Source organism: Mus caroli, unplaced genomic scaffold (assembly GCF_978045245.1).
Source record: "Mus caroli unplaced genomic scaffold, Mus_caroli_1 scaffold_9, whole genome shotgun sequence".
NCBI classification, from domain to species: Eukaryota; Metazoa; Chordata; class Mammalia; order Rodentia; family Muridae; genus Mus; species Mus caroli.
The window spans coordinates 23220909-23236618 of NW_028227264.1; positions in this window are offsets into that span (position 1 = coordinate 23220909).

Sequence of the window (15710 nt, forward strand, 5' to 3'; positions counted from 1 at the left end):
ATTAATTTAATTTTATGTATGTAGTGTTAGCATTTCTTCTAGGCTCTGCCCAACAGTTACCTAGCCAAGTAAGAGCATAGCTTGCTATAAAAGGACTGTTTGGACTCTCTTGTGCTCTCTGGTACCTCTGTCTGGTCTCCCTCCCTCCCTCCCTCCTTTTCTATATTCTCCCTCTTCCCCTTCTTTCCCTGTGTTCCTGACTTGCCTTCTCTCTCTCTCTCTCTCTCTCTCTCTCTCTCTCTCTCTCTCTCTCTCTCTCTCTCTCTCCCTCCCTCCCTCCCTGTCTCTCTCTCTGTGTCTCTTTCTCTTCTTCCCTCCCTCTCTTTCTGCCTCTGTTCTCTTTCCTCTTTCTCTGCCCCTATTCCCTTAACTTTATTTTATACTAGACCTGTCATACAGCTGGTACTTTGAGGGGGGGCTGCTTCAGAATGGGCCAGCTAAGGTACCCCCTTCTGCCACATTATACCACAGTTTACAAAACATGTATATATGTATGTATATATGTGTTATGTACATGTTCACATGTGTGCATGTATGTGTACATGTGTGTAGACGTCAGAAGCTGATGTTGGCTGTCTTCCTGAATAATTATCCACCTTGTGTTTTGGGACTGTTTTTCATACTGAACCTGGAATTTTGCAACTTAACTGGGGTTGTGCCCGGATTCTTACCCGAGTTCTTCAGCACTGAAGCCATGTTCTCCTGGTTCCTTGGCAAGTACTTTAATGACTGACGCATCTCTGTGGCCCTTTGCCACTTTGTCATTAGAAAAGTTAACATTTCTGCAAGAAATCTGTAGTAGTGTCTCAATAGATAGTTTTATTAGCTATTATGTATGCATGGGAGTATCATATGCATGTGGTACTTACTGTATGTGTACATGTATTGTGTGTCTGATATAGTGTGCACAGGATGGACCAGGAGGTGGTTCTGTGGAGGGAGAGGAGGAAAGGAGCTAAAGGAGAAAGAATCCAGGCAGGACACTTGCTGTGTCTGTAGGCGGCTGTGCTCAGCCCTGGTAAGAACTTGGTTCTTAACCCAAGTTGGCTACTTGCAATGGGTACAATATCTAGCTTGTGTCACCCACGACACCAAGGCAGCTGTAAACGCTCATATTTCTCCTTTAGCAGGCAGGGTCCTTAAGGCAGAATTTTCATTGCTGTTGTTTTCAAGAATTGATATTTGGAAGGAGAGCTCTTCTGTTTTACAGAAGTGGATTCTAAACAAAGCCAAATCAACCTGACATGTACCCCATGTTTTTCTCATGGGGTAGTTATATTACAGTTTGAAATCAAATACACTTTTCGTCCCAAAATAAATGACCCTGCTTGAAGCAAGCTGTCCATGGTGAGGACAAAGGACACATGGCATATGAAAGGCTGTTGTTCTGCAGCTGTCCTAGAAAATTCAGTTTGGGAGACTCGGCCCAGTCAGCATATCTCACTCTCTCCTCCCCCGCTTGCAGACAACACAAGTGTAAATACATCTGTTGCTTATTTATGGATCCTAAACTTAGAACAAGGAAACACGGGAAGTTTGCTCTGAGACTCTTCTGAGGTGAAGAATTGAGTTTTAAAAGTTTTACTGAAGGTCATAGTGTTGGCCTCATTTAAACTCATCAGAGATGGAGTTTCCATCTCTCGCTCCAGGCCTGTCTCAGGGAATTCTTCTGTCTCCTCTGCTGTTGATTTGAAAGGAAGGTTGAGTGATTTATAGACGGGCCCTTGACTACCTGGCACATTCGATTTGTGTCTGGAATATTTTGATATTAAATGCTTTATTTTTGTGGAAACTATTTTTATTCTGGATTATTGTCTTTACTGATATTTTGCTTTTTCATAACAGTGATTGCCTAATTATGTTAATTCCTATAAAATTATAAGTTGGTCCTATTTTCTTGAAGCTTTAATTGATTTTCATTGTTCAGACACAGTATCTTGATTTGTAGCCCTGGTTGGCCTACGACTCACTTTGTAGCCCAAGCAGATTCCAAACTCAAGACAATCCTCCTGCCTCAGCCTCCCATAGGCTGAAATTATAAGCAGTTACCTCCACTGAGCATGGTTAAATTTTTAAATGATAAAAAACAATATGAAAATTATGACCTACTACAAAGTCAAATGGTACCAAAGTCTGTGAGATAAAATGTAAAATTTTACATCTCTACCTCAAATCCTCTCAGACAGATATAGTAGAGATAATTATCATTTGAATGTTAAGCTCTTGGTAACATTCTTAAAACCAAGATGTGAGTCCTACCTTTGCAATTGTAAGTGAAGTGCCGAGTTCCTGAGAATGGAATTGAAGTGTCCAGGTGCACATTAGAGTTTGAGAGATATTGACGGGCAGCTCCCCGCCACCTCTCAGAATTTTACACAACAGCACAGTCCTGCCTCCTCATAATAAGGAAGTCCTCCTACTCTTTGCCAACCAAATAGATGGAAATTTCATGTTGTGATTCTTAATTTTTCCTGACATTTAACATTTTCTGTGGGACTTAATCATTATCTGTATCTCTTTCTGTATAAAACATATTTTAATAACCTCTGTCCATTTTTCTATTTTCTCTTTTTGGTAATTTTTATAAGTTGACTTCTGAGGTGCTCCCTAAGATTGTTTATGCTGTCAATTACAATGTGGAACTATGTGTGGAGCATCATTTAATTGGCTGGAGTCCTGGACTGTACAAACAGAGAAAGGGGCTGAGCACCAGCAGCCTTTACAACTCCCTACTTCTTGATTGCGGATGTGATGGGACTCGCTACTTCATGCTCCCGCTGCCTCGATTTCCCTGCTATGATGGAAAGCATGATCACGGCATGATGATGTCATGTGAGCTGTGTGCACCTGTGCATGATGACCTTTGAGCCAGCATAAATTTCTTTCCTCTTAAATTATCTTGGTAAAAAACATTTTAGTATAGCAACCAGAAATAAAGTAAAAATATACCCCTTTATATTATAAATTAAGCCTTTTTCTATAATTATGGCCCCTTTCTTGCTAAGTTATTATTTTGGAGCAGTTACTCTTGGGGTCAATTTGTTAAAACATTTTTTGCATGGAAAAATCTTTTATCATAGTGTCTGGGTTGTATGTTGTACTTAAAAGTCTTCTCCCACTTCTAAAAATATAAATTCATAGAATATGAATTTCAACTGCTGGTCTCTGGGTCTCCCATCCTCTCCTCTCCTTATGTCCTTCTTTCTCTTATTTCTTTCTAGATTTTAAACACTCATCTCATCCAAAATTTAATTTAGTGTGAAGAAGAAAGGATTCATGTTTTTCCTTGAGTGACTAACCAGCTGCCCTACATAGTTTACTTAATTATTTATTCATCATTTAACATTTCTTTAGAATGATACAAAATCAGATTCCTAGACAAATAATTAGGCCTGAATATCCAAAGTTGGGTTTTTCTCCCAGCTTGAGCTTCCTTAACAAAAACTGTAATGGGGTTTTTAAAACAGAAGCTGTTTATTTCCAAAGGCTCCCCCTCTATCAGTGGCTTGGTTGATTTCTGATGGGGGTTGCCTTTCTAATTAGCCTTCAGTTGTCTTTTCCTCATGTTATTCAATATCTGCTTTCCTTCTCACAAGGGCAGTAGCTCTGTCACTGTCACCTCCACCATCATGGTTTCACTGAAAGCTACTAAAGATAGCACCACCAAGTGTGATGATTGAATATATGAATTTGAGGAAACACATCTAATCCATAACCATTTCAAAAAGCATTAAATATAAGTATTGCTAATATCTGGGCAGAATAAAGAGCCTAGCTATTTCATGTAGCAATACTCCATTCTACTCAGATGATCTAAAGAGGCATGGTCTGTGCCTCTCTGACAGGCAGCTCCTAGTGTTTGTGGTAGCCAGGCTATAAGCCAATCCTAACAACACAATGTATTAACACTGTCACAGAGCCATTCATTCATTCATTCATTCATTCACTAATCATGTGAACCATGGAGATATATGTGTCACTGATCTCACAGGACACTGAGCCTTATGAAACATGAAAGATGATCTCTGTAGAATAAAGTGTCTTCAGCCAAATGACTTGTAGCAACTAGTAGGAGTCGTTTCTACCCTGTTTTATGATGATTCTTACCATCAAATAAATGCCACACACAAGCACTTCAAGAGAAAGCAATAATTGTTTTATTTCAAAATCCAGTTGTTATTAGTTCACACATGCATCTATAAGAAGATTTCCAGGATATGTGAATTAAGAAAAAATTTACACTGAGGGACCTTTGAATTGCCTGCTGGGAACTTAGTATCATGTCTTTTCAATGGCTTCCTCATTAAAGAATATATATATATATATATATATATATATATATATACACATACATACATATATATATCATACATATGATATATATCATCTTTATATATATTAATAGGAATAGTAATGACTAATTAAGGAAAAATCAATTTCTGTTCTATAGAATCTAATAGAGATCAATCTTGCTAAGTAACTGGTAAGCCACATAAATATTGTATCTGGGTCAGCAACAGCTAATCAAAAATATCTAGGGTGTTTTCCATTTACTTGAATTGCCTTGAATCATAGTTACTAGGCAACAGGCCATGGCATATTGTGTGGCCACTGGTTAGGTTATTATCAGTCATGCTTAGACCTGTTGTCTGCTGCGGCTAAAATGAGCACAGACTCCTAATGAAGTAAGCAGTGGGGTGAGAACCAAGCAAGTGAGGGAAAACTCTGAATTCTCCAACACTTTGCATAAATGTATTTGGTGATATTACTCGTTAACTCCAAATAAAATTGGAACTAAACAGAAACAGCATGTGTATTGTAGAAGCTGGACACATGTTACTCAAATCTATGATTTTCTATGGAAAGTAACATGTACATTAGAGATTCTGCTTATCCAGGCATGTATGTAGCTAGCTGGTGGCCAGAAATGACCTGGCAGGGTTAATGGGTTTTGTGTTTTGTTTTGTGTTTTAAAGTTTGCTTTAAGTGGTGCTGAGGATGGAACCAAGGCTGTGCACACAGTAGGTAAGCAGGCGTTCTTCCACTGAGCTAGATCCTGAGGTCTTATGCCTTCTCACCCACCACCCCCATTTTTGCATTGAAAATAAGATTTAAAATTTCCAAACCACATGAATAGAGTGTCTTGAAATTCACTTTGCTCTATTCAAAATGTTACCCCTGAGGGTTGGGTGTCACCCTCGCCACTTGCTTCCAGTGGAGCTATGATCTGATCAGGTCCAGGAAGCAGAGAGGAGACAAAGCTATAGACTTTTCATCATGGAACAATTTCTCCTTTTTAAAGATGGGCATGCTCACGATATCCATGAAAGAATACTGGGAGAGTTTTAGAACCACAGCACTTTGCTGGGAAGGCTCATGGCTCAGCTAACAGTGCCAATAGGTATCTAAGTAGGAAACCACATCCCGTAGTTACCATCTCCGTGAATGATGACCCAAGCAGCGTTGGCCTGGTGTGGATGCTCATACATATAGCTACAGTGTAAGAGTGTGAGTAAAGAGGGGCAGGTGAGACCAACAGAGAATGGATGGGAAGGTCCCACCCAAAGAGAGTTCTAGAACGGAGGAGTTGCTAGCTCATGAGAGAAACTAAAATAGAAAATACATGTTCATTATGTCTATTATCTACAGTCCACATACAGATTTTCACTTGTTTTGAAACAAAAAGATTTAAAATGTCTATGAGGGCCATCTTCTTGCTTCAACCTCCTCAGGATTACAACCATTTGATATTATATATAAATTTCAAAAGGAGAGGGGGGAGGAAAGAGAGAGAGAGAGAGAGAGAGAGAGAGAGAGAGAGAGATCTTTTGCATTTTGAAAGGTAGCTATTAAAAACACTACTAGCAATGATTAGAAGTCAAGCAGACTTGCACACATGGACCTACCCATTGGAATACAGAAATAGAATGCAGGCAAAGAAAATATGTGTTGTATCTAGTAGGGAAACCTTAGGTTCTTAAATATCAGGTGTCAGAGCTCTCAGAGTAACGCTGTTCCAAGAAAAGGTTGCACTCTGATCAGTTCCTGAAGGGTGCTGTGATGATTTGAATATGCATGGATCAGGGAGTGGCACTATTTGGAGGTGTGGCCTTGTTGGAGGAAGTGTGTCACTGTAGGGCGTGCATGGTTTTTAAGAGCGTCATCCTAGCTGCCTGGAAGCCAGTCTTCTGTTTGCCTTCAGAATGAGATGAAGAACGCTCAGCTCCTCCTGCACCGTGCCTGCCTGGATGCTGCCATGCTCCTGCCTTGATAATAATGGACTGAACCTCTGAACCAGTTCCAATTAAATGTTGTCCTTTATAAGAGTTGCCTTGGTCATGGTGTCTGTTCACAGCAGTAAAACCTTAACTAAAACAGGCACCATGGCCACTGCAAACTCATTTCCATAACTTGCAGGGAGCTGGAAGTGTGTAACTTAACCAAATCAGTTAGTAAAAGACTCTGTTTCATGGTTTGCAGCTTTAGTAAATTATTCAAAACAAGCCTTTGTTTGGTTATATTAAGAATTTATTACTATAATTTAGAACATAATTATACTTGAGAGAAAATTTTACTATATTTTGATGTCAAAAACCTTAATTTTCTATACCATACACATGATGAAATTATATGTTAAAGCCATAATTAAAGTAGTAAAGAATTCAAGACCTGGTGTTCTTTAGAATTCTAGGTCATGATGTTAGTTAACACCACAACGTATCTGAGGGCTATTCTCTGAAAGGGACATAGTTGGGAGACTAGAATCTCTGTAATACATTTATTGATGTCAAAGGAGTGAGTATGAAATTGCAGTATTAATAAATGGGGATTTAGTATTTGAAAATTGAGGATGATTTGCAGAATTTTTTTTTGTTTGTTTATTGAAGAAAATTCAAATCTGCCCAATTAAGTAGGGGATCAAATGTCTAAAAGATACGTGATAAAAAACAAACAAACAAACAAACAAAAAACCCACCAAATCCCAAAACCCTACCAGTTTACTAACACTGAGCCAACAGGGTTAGCGTCAGTGCACACTTGTAACCTCAGAACTCAAGCAGCAGAAGCAGGATAACTGAGAACATAAGGCCAGCCAGAGATACTCGTGAGGCCCTGCCTCCTTATTAAAAAAAAAATCAAAAAACAAAAAAACTAAACAAACAACCAAACAAAAACCAGGGAAAGGTATTAAGTACTCAGATCACCAACTACAACTCCTTTCATTCAGATGAAAGGATACACTACTAGCTAGGACAAAAATCAAGAATAACAGCCAATCAGAGCCAATATGCAAATAAAGTATATTTGCATATTGATTTAAGCGATGTTAAAATTGATTGTAGCTTCTTGTCAATTTTTCTCCCCTCTCCCAACTTATTCTTTCTATTACCTTTACTCCTTTGTGTCCCCCCTGGGCTCTTCTTTTTCTTTCTTGACATACACCTGCTTTCAAACATTCAAACCAAACCAGAACAAGACGAGCAAATCTTAGTGCAAAACAGCACTGGAGGAATTATTGGGCATAATAGTTTTAAAAAATACAAAAGAAATGATTCAAGATTTCCTAAGAGACCAAACTTGTTTGAGATGTCCATCAATTCATTTGCTTTGGATGTAAAGTTATAGCCACAGAGAAGCCTTGGAGAGCCCCAGTGTGCCTGGGGATACTTACACATGATAGGCAACCTTCCTTTATTTTAGATACACCAAAAGGCCAGCAGAGGCTTAGTGTTGGTACACACTTGTAACCTCAGAACTCAGGAGGCCGAAGCAGGAAAAACAGTGCAAAGCCAGTATCAAGGAAACCTGTGAGGCTGCCTCACTAGAAGGAAGAGGAAAAGTTTCTACTCAGATCATCAGCTACAGCTCCTTCCATTCAGACGAAGAGGCTTTGTTTGTTTGTTTGTTTTTTGTTGGTTTTTTTTTTTTTCTAGAAAATGGTTGAAAATACTAGTGAGGACAAAATTAAGAATAACAGACAATCAGATCCAGTATACAAATATAGCATCCAGTTAAACCTGGTTCTTTGTGAGGCTGAATTAAAACCTGAATGGTCATAGAGGTAAGTCACCAGAAAGAGTCTAACTGGATAGGTTTTCTAGATGGGAGGGGGCCCCATTTTTACTAACCGTAGCCTTAGAGAGTGTCAACATTGAGAGCAGGTTTGGGGCAACATTGTCCCCCATTTAATGCCGTTTCTAAGGCAGCTGGCCATCATCTATCTGTACTTCCCTATGAAAATATTTCCTGGGTGTTTTCTTTTCTCTTTGTTCCAAGAAAGATTAAGATGAATGAACATGAGGCAGTTTTGAGATAGTTTACTATTAAAATATTGAGTCTGCTTTGATGAAAGGAATATCACAGATAGAATTTATATATTTTGTTGGGCAATGGTAAAGTATTGATATGGCTTCGAATTTCTCACTTTACAAAGAGAGGTTCCCATCAGAAAAATGTTGTAGTCGTTGTGCTGGCTAGTCTTCTGACAACTAGTACAAGCTAAAGTCTGGAGATGAGGGAATCTCAATTAAGGAAATGCCTTCATAAGATCTTTCTGTAGGCAAGCCTATAAGGCATTTTCTTAATTAGTGATTGACCAGGAGGGCCCAGATCATTGTGGGTGGTGCCATTCCTGGGCTGGGTGTCTTGGATTCTATAAGAAAGCAGGCTGAGCAAGCCAGTAAGCAGCACCCTTCCATGATCTTTGCAAAGCTCCTGCCTTCTTTGAGTTCCTGCCCTGACTTCCTTCACTGATGGACTATGGATGTCCAAGAAACCCTTTCCTCCCCAACCTGCGTTTCAGCCATGGTGTTTCATTGCAGCAATAGAAACCCTAACTAAGAGACTTATACTTTAAGTTTCTTCTTCCAATCCCATAGAGTTTTAAATAACCTTTATGTCATAAGTAGTTACAGAGTTAAATACAAGTGAGTTCTTTTCAAATTTTAAAGGTTTAGTTTTTACTTTTATCTGTGTGTCCGTGTATGTTCATGTACAAGTGCCCACAGGGTCCTGAAGAACATTGTTCCATCCCCTGGAGCTGAAGTCGAGGCAGTGTGAGCTATCCTGTGGGAACTTGTATCCTCTGGAAAAGCATCAGGCATGTTTTCCTATCCACTTGGCTATCTCTCTAGAGATAGTTTACTGGGATACATCTTTAAATCAAAGTAGGAAACTAAAGTGGGACTTGGAGTGTATGTATGAATAATAACATATAATGCTAATTTTCAGGTACCATTTGATGATTCTAATGAAATAGTCAAGTTAGATAAATTGGCACCACCTATGTTAGATTTTAAAGGACCGTATTACGCCCATGTCTCCAGGTATTTGTGAATACAGTGAGCCTGAGAGCAGCCACAAGCTTATTTTGCATTTGTCACAGTTGGTGTCAGAATGAAGTTTACTGATCATAATTAAGCAAGCGGAACTAAGTGAGAGGTGGGTCAACAGTCGCTTGCTTGCTAGCAGAGGGAAGCTTAATTTTCTGAAGAAGCCAGTGCTGCTCTTATGAAATGTCAATATGCTGACATTTTCCCTAAGAAGTCAGGGTTGGTACTTGAGTCCTGAAATTTAATCTGAGGACCAGTGGACAAGTGTTATGACAGTGGTTAAGAATCACAACACATCTGGGGTGCCTGCATTGCTTTCAGGTTCAGAATACACTCAGTGCTGTTTACAAAAGGAACCTGGCTTTTCAAGGAATGAATATTAATGTCTTATTGCCCTAAGGATTAGAGAAATTCTTTCATTTTCCACCTCATAAATGGTTTATCAGGATGGTGGTTAAATCCTCAAAATGGTCCTGAGTTTGTGGCAAGGCTGTAACTTATTTGCACTTTGAATCCTATATCCCTGGCAATTGAAAATAATTTAAAAGAAAATTTGAAGATGGAGGTCTATTTTGGATAAGAATCACCAGAAGTCACATGTTTGTGACTCTGTGACTAGGGCCAAGAGGTGCTGCTTCTATTCATGAGCTTGTTAACCTTTGAGCTTCCCGACACCCCAATCTGTGTCTATTGTAGATGAAGAACGAGTGGGCGTGGGCTCAGGAAGGTTCTGGTTTGGTGAAGAAGTTTCCATTAGAGTTTATTTTTTTCTGGTAGATGACAGTAGTTTCAATAGACAAAATAAGTCTCCAGATATTTGGATTAAAGATGTGTATGCAACTGACTAGTCTTTTAAACATCCAAGTAAAAGGTATACCCCAAATAAAATTTCAGTTAGTTGATTTGTTTTTATGAAATATAGTTTTAAGTGATAGAATTTTTTAAGACGCCATTTTTTATGCTACTTTTAATTGACAATTTATCTTTTTGGTCAATATTGATCATCCTGGAAGAGATGGGATTACTGAGAACCACAAATAATGAATTAACCTTCATCTTCAATTTGCTGTTATTTACTTTATCTTTTTTTTCTGTCTTAAACATGTTAAGAATATTCCTTAAAGACCCAATTTGTGAAATGCTTTTTAAATCTGCAATATGAGCAACTTTGCCTTTTAACTCCAATAACTTTAAAACCAACTTTACTAATCACCAGTAAAGTTTTCTGTGACTTTTTCCAATGGGCTTGAACACCAGCAGCTGCGACTTGATTAAGCATGGGGCATTGGGAGTCATGTAGGATGTGCACATCTTTGTTTGGTGCTGCTGTTGTCTGGGACATAGTATCATTTACAGATACTAAATCCTTTGCAGCTCTCCCAGAGACTCAGCATCATTCTTTCAGCACCTGGGGAGCTGCACCCAGCTGCTAGCACCAGTTGCTATTTCACCAACAGGAAGAAGTCTTTCTTTCTAATTATCCTACCAATTGACCCATCAGTCCTGTTGCAGTGACTTGTTAGACATAAAAAAAAAATTGATTGGATGTAAATATTCTCTTGTTTCAGGTATATTTATTATCTTAAAAGTGGCAGTAGGCAACAACAATAATGAGAACAATACAAAATGTAGTTAATTCAACTATTGGTCTGTGTGCTACAGGAAGCAGAGCTGGAGGCATGGGGCCCTGTAATCCCCCGGGAACCAGGTGATTCTATAACATACCCCAGATACCTGGCATGGAGTTGCAGAGCTTGGTTTCTGCCCTGCTGTCTTTCACCCCTGCTTTTTGATATGACCAGCCCTTCCATTGCCCCCCGCCCAGTCTGGCCCCTCCACCTCTTTTGGAGTATTTTTTCTGTGCCTTTGCATAATGTAATGACATAACTTGTTTTTTAATGCTATGGGACTCAGTTAAGAGGTTGGTTGAGTCTCAGAAGTAGCTTTGAACTTTAAACTGGTATCAGAACTAATAAATATATGGGGAATTGTGAGGGCCGACTAAGTGGACTGAATGGACTCCGAATTATGAGATGGCTGTGGGCCTGAGGAGACCGTGGTTGGGAGGAGATGGCTTAAAAGCAACGTGTTCGGTCAGGTTGATAAATGGTGGATTTGCGGTGGCTAATGTGGACTGACAACTTGACAAGATTTGGAATGATTTTAGAGACCAGCCTCTAGGCATGCCTTTGATGATTATCTAGAGAGTAATTGAAGTAGGAAGCCCCATGCCAACCAGGTGACATCATTCCATGGGCTGAGGCAATCAACTGACAAAAGCAAAAGTATAGTAGAGCACCAGCCCTCATCATGCCCAGCCTCCTGACTATGGCTGCAGCTCCTGCAGCCTGCCTCCACTTCCCGGAACTCACTCTGTAGACCAGGCTGGCCTCGAACTCAGAAATCCGCCTGCCTTTGCCTCCTGAGTGCTGGGATTAAAGGCGTGCGCCACCAGGATGTTTAAAAAAGTAGAAGTAGGCCGGGCATGGTGGCGCACACTTGCAGATGCAGGCGGAGTTTGAGGCCAGCTTGGTCTACAAAGTGAGTTCCAGGACATCCAGGGCTATATAGAGAAACCCTGTCTCGAAAAACCAAAACCAAACAAACATACAAACAAAAAACCAAAAAACAAAACAAACAAACAAAAAACCCAGAAGAAGTAACAAGTACTTTATCAAGGCATGGCTGGTGATAAGAAGGCAGTTTTGTTTGTTTTTAAGTGTTGAGAGGGATATGCACGTTTTAGTCAGTTTGTATTCTCATTTTTCTAGGCTGGAGGTCTCATCTAATTTCACTTAGCATATGAAAGCCAAGTAAATTATTTCTTTGGGACCCATATCAAAACTATAATTTGTCTCTCTTTAAAGGGCATCTCCAAGATACGTTTGAAAGTCAGCATTTATACCTTTCCCATAGTTAGTGGTAATATCTGTTTATAATTCAAACATCCCAAATAAAGAACTTACAAAACAAACCCATGTACAGTAGATAATAACCAAACCAAAACCACAACAAAGTCCCTAGAACTAAGCTCAGCCAAGGAGACAGAAGATGGACTTTGAGACATTCAAAGCTAACACTGCTTCAAGGAAACAGGTAATTAAAGAAATGATCTCTCATGGAGTGGTGTGGAGTGGGGGGCTGGGAGGAGCAACATTTCAAAAGCTTCCAGTTTCCAAGGGAACTGAAAGGTGTAACACAATCTCTGCCAGAATCACAGTATAACGTTTCTCACAGAGAAAAAATTATTATCCTCTCAGAATCACAAGCTCCCAAAAGAGCCAAATCAATCTGAGTAAGAAGAACAGAGCTGATACCATTGAAGTTGTCAGTTCCAAAAAGTATCATGCAAGTGCAGAAATGAAATGTGGTGCTGGCCTTCAGGATGGATGTTCAGAGCAGTGAACAGAAGAGAAGGTGTGGACGGAAACCCCAGATAAGTCAACTGATTTCAAGAAGGGAGCCAAGGCCAGGAGATAGAAAGGAGCACTCGTCTCAGCAAATGCTGTTGAAACACACACACCCACATGCAAAGGGTAAGACTGATCTCTGCTTTTGATCCATGCACCAACTAAATATAGACTGGAGACTAAAGCAAATGACGGAAACTCATCCACTGGAAGAAAGCATAGAGGGAATTTTTTTTTTCTTCCAATTTAAGGGTTTCTTGTTCTGGAATAGGCAAGTCAGAGCACTGAGGTCTGGCCTCTAGGCAGTTAACTCTAGAATCCCAACATATAATAGAGGTTTGGTCCTCAAAAAACAGGAGCTGGAGCAATACTTTACTGTCAGAGGTTCTGCTTACTGGACCACAGGTCCTCTGGACACCGAGCTGGCCCGGTCTCCTCTAAGGCATTTAATAATATTAGTAATTAAATAGCAATGGTCATCTCCCAAACTGGAATGTAAAACAGGTGTCCCATTGTGCCATGTGGTCCCGTGGGGTCTGGTCCCATGAGGTCTGGTGTTCAAGAGATGGAAGGGGGCATCTAGAGGGAAATCTATACATCTGTGCTTTTGGCAACAGTTTACTAAATATTATACTAAGAGGACATTCAATAAGTAGTAAGCAAAGGTATATCAAATCAAGAATTTCTATGCAACAAGGAAAATAATAGAATGAAAAACCAATGTATAGAGTGGGAGAAAATATTTGTAGTACTATATTTGTTAATGATTAGTAGTCAAAATATATAAGAAGACAATTCACTAGCAAAGCAACAACAAAATTCTCACCTAATTAAGAAATGGACAAATGGCCTGCAGAGAATCTCTCCAAGGAAAGTAGACAAATGTGCCAGTAGGCATGGGGAAAAAGTGGCTAGGCTGTGATTATCAGGAAAATGGAAGTAAAAATCCCAATGTGGAACATGTCAGGTTTTCAGGGTGGCTGGAAAGGATGTGCTGAGAGGGGGGGTCTTTGTGCATAACTGATAGGAATGTGCTTTCTCTTGATGGGAGCAACTGTGGAAAACAGAAAGGATGCTTCTCAAATAAAGCTAATTAATACCACCACATGGTACAGAATCTCACTTCTGCATACAATTAAAAAATAAAAACCAAAGAAATATCTGTACTCCTTTTTATGTAATACCTTTTACTTTAAAATAATTGCATACATTTCACATTTTTCTTTCTTTTTCTTTTTTTTTCTTCTTCTTTTTTTTTTTTTTTGCTTTTTGTTTTTTGTTTTTGATTTTCAAGACAGGGTTTCTCTGTGTAGCCCTGGCTGTCCTGGAACTCACTTTGTAGACCAGGCTTGCCTTGAACTCAGAAATTCGCCTGCCTCTGCCTCCCAAGCGCTGGGATTAAAGGTGTGCACCACCACTGCTGGGCTATACACACACATTTCAATCAATCTATCTATCCATTCATCCATCCATCTAATCTATCTATCTATCTATCTATCTATCTATCTATCTATCTATCTATCTATCTATCTATCTATCATATATTAGCATATTTCCCCCTTCAAGGTCCAGCATCTGACTACTGCAGAAATTCAGAACATGATGGTCAAATCACTTGCCACAGAAGTTGCGATAGTTCATTAACAGGCCATTTGGTGGGTGGAGACAATATTTTAGGTCAGTTATTCCCATATTAATATAAAAATAGAACTCTTGGATGCAGCTATCTATAGTCTGATGGTTCCTGTGAGTCTGGCCTTGCTTAGCTTTTGCTTTTCCACACTATCAGCTGCATCCATCATACTTAATTTGCCGCTTAATTCTCAGTTGCATAGCTTCTGTTCCCTAGGGTAGGATCTGTGATACTTAATATGTTGCCATCTTCAGAGGGCAGGAGCACCAGCCTGTTCCCCTTGAGTTCCTGGGACTCTTGCAGAATGCTGGGTGTGTGCTCTGCATTTAATGCTTAGAAAACTGAAGCCTGAGCTGGCCATTTTGGTCAACTTTAGTCAGTTATGGAGCCAAGGATGTTTAATCACATGCCCAATATTAAACTAGGATCTCCACCTCATGAGCGCTGGTACTGGTGAGTGTCACCATGCCTGGGTGGAACTTTTGTCTTAGAACCATTCTGAAAGCACTATCGCCATGTTTTATTGTTGTTGTTGTTTGTTTGTTTGTTTGAGAAGAGCAGAATGACTCCATGCTATGCTACAGAACCAGATAACTAGAGTAAGTGAACAGCTTGTGCGGGACAGGTACTAGATCCATATCAGTTGATTGCATCCTTATTGATTCCCTGTCATGCTGCAACTACAGGGTTTCAGTGCCCACTTTTGGCCTGTGAGAGCACGGCACGCACACGCACAGGCACAGGCACATGCACGAGCACAGGCACGCGCACACACACACACACACAAACACACCATTGATTCTTTGTGAGTTTCACATCATGCACTCTAATCCCACTCGTCTCCCCAACTCTGCATACTTGCCCTCCACCCTTACAACCTCCCCTCCGCTTGAAAAGAAAAGAAAAGAAAAGAAAAGAAAAGAAAAGAAAAGAAAAGAAAAGAAAAGAAAAGAAAAGGAAAGGAAAGGAAAGGAAAAAGAGAAAAGAAGAGAAAAGGGAAAGAAAACACAACAAAAACTCACCATGCCATGGAATCTGCAGTGTACCACACAGTCTATCCTTTTGCTCCAACAGCTTTCCTTTCAAATATTCACGGTAATGACTCATTGGTCTGCTTTGTGGCCTCTGGCTTCTGCTACTCTATCCATACCAGATCCTCACTGGGATTCCGTTTGGCTATCCTGTTGTTGCCTGTGTCATGGAGATCCTGTAGCTTTGGTTCTGTAGGACTGGCTCCTTCACACACTCTAGCAGTTTATAAATGGGGTAGATGTTGGGCTGGGCCAACTCAAAGCTCTTGATCTGGGCCTGCGTGGTAGCTGAGTTGCTCAGCCC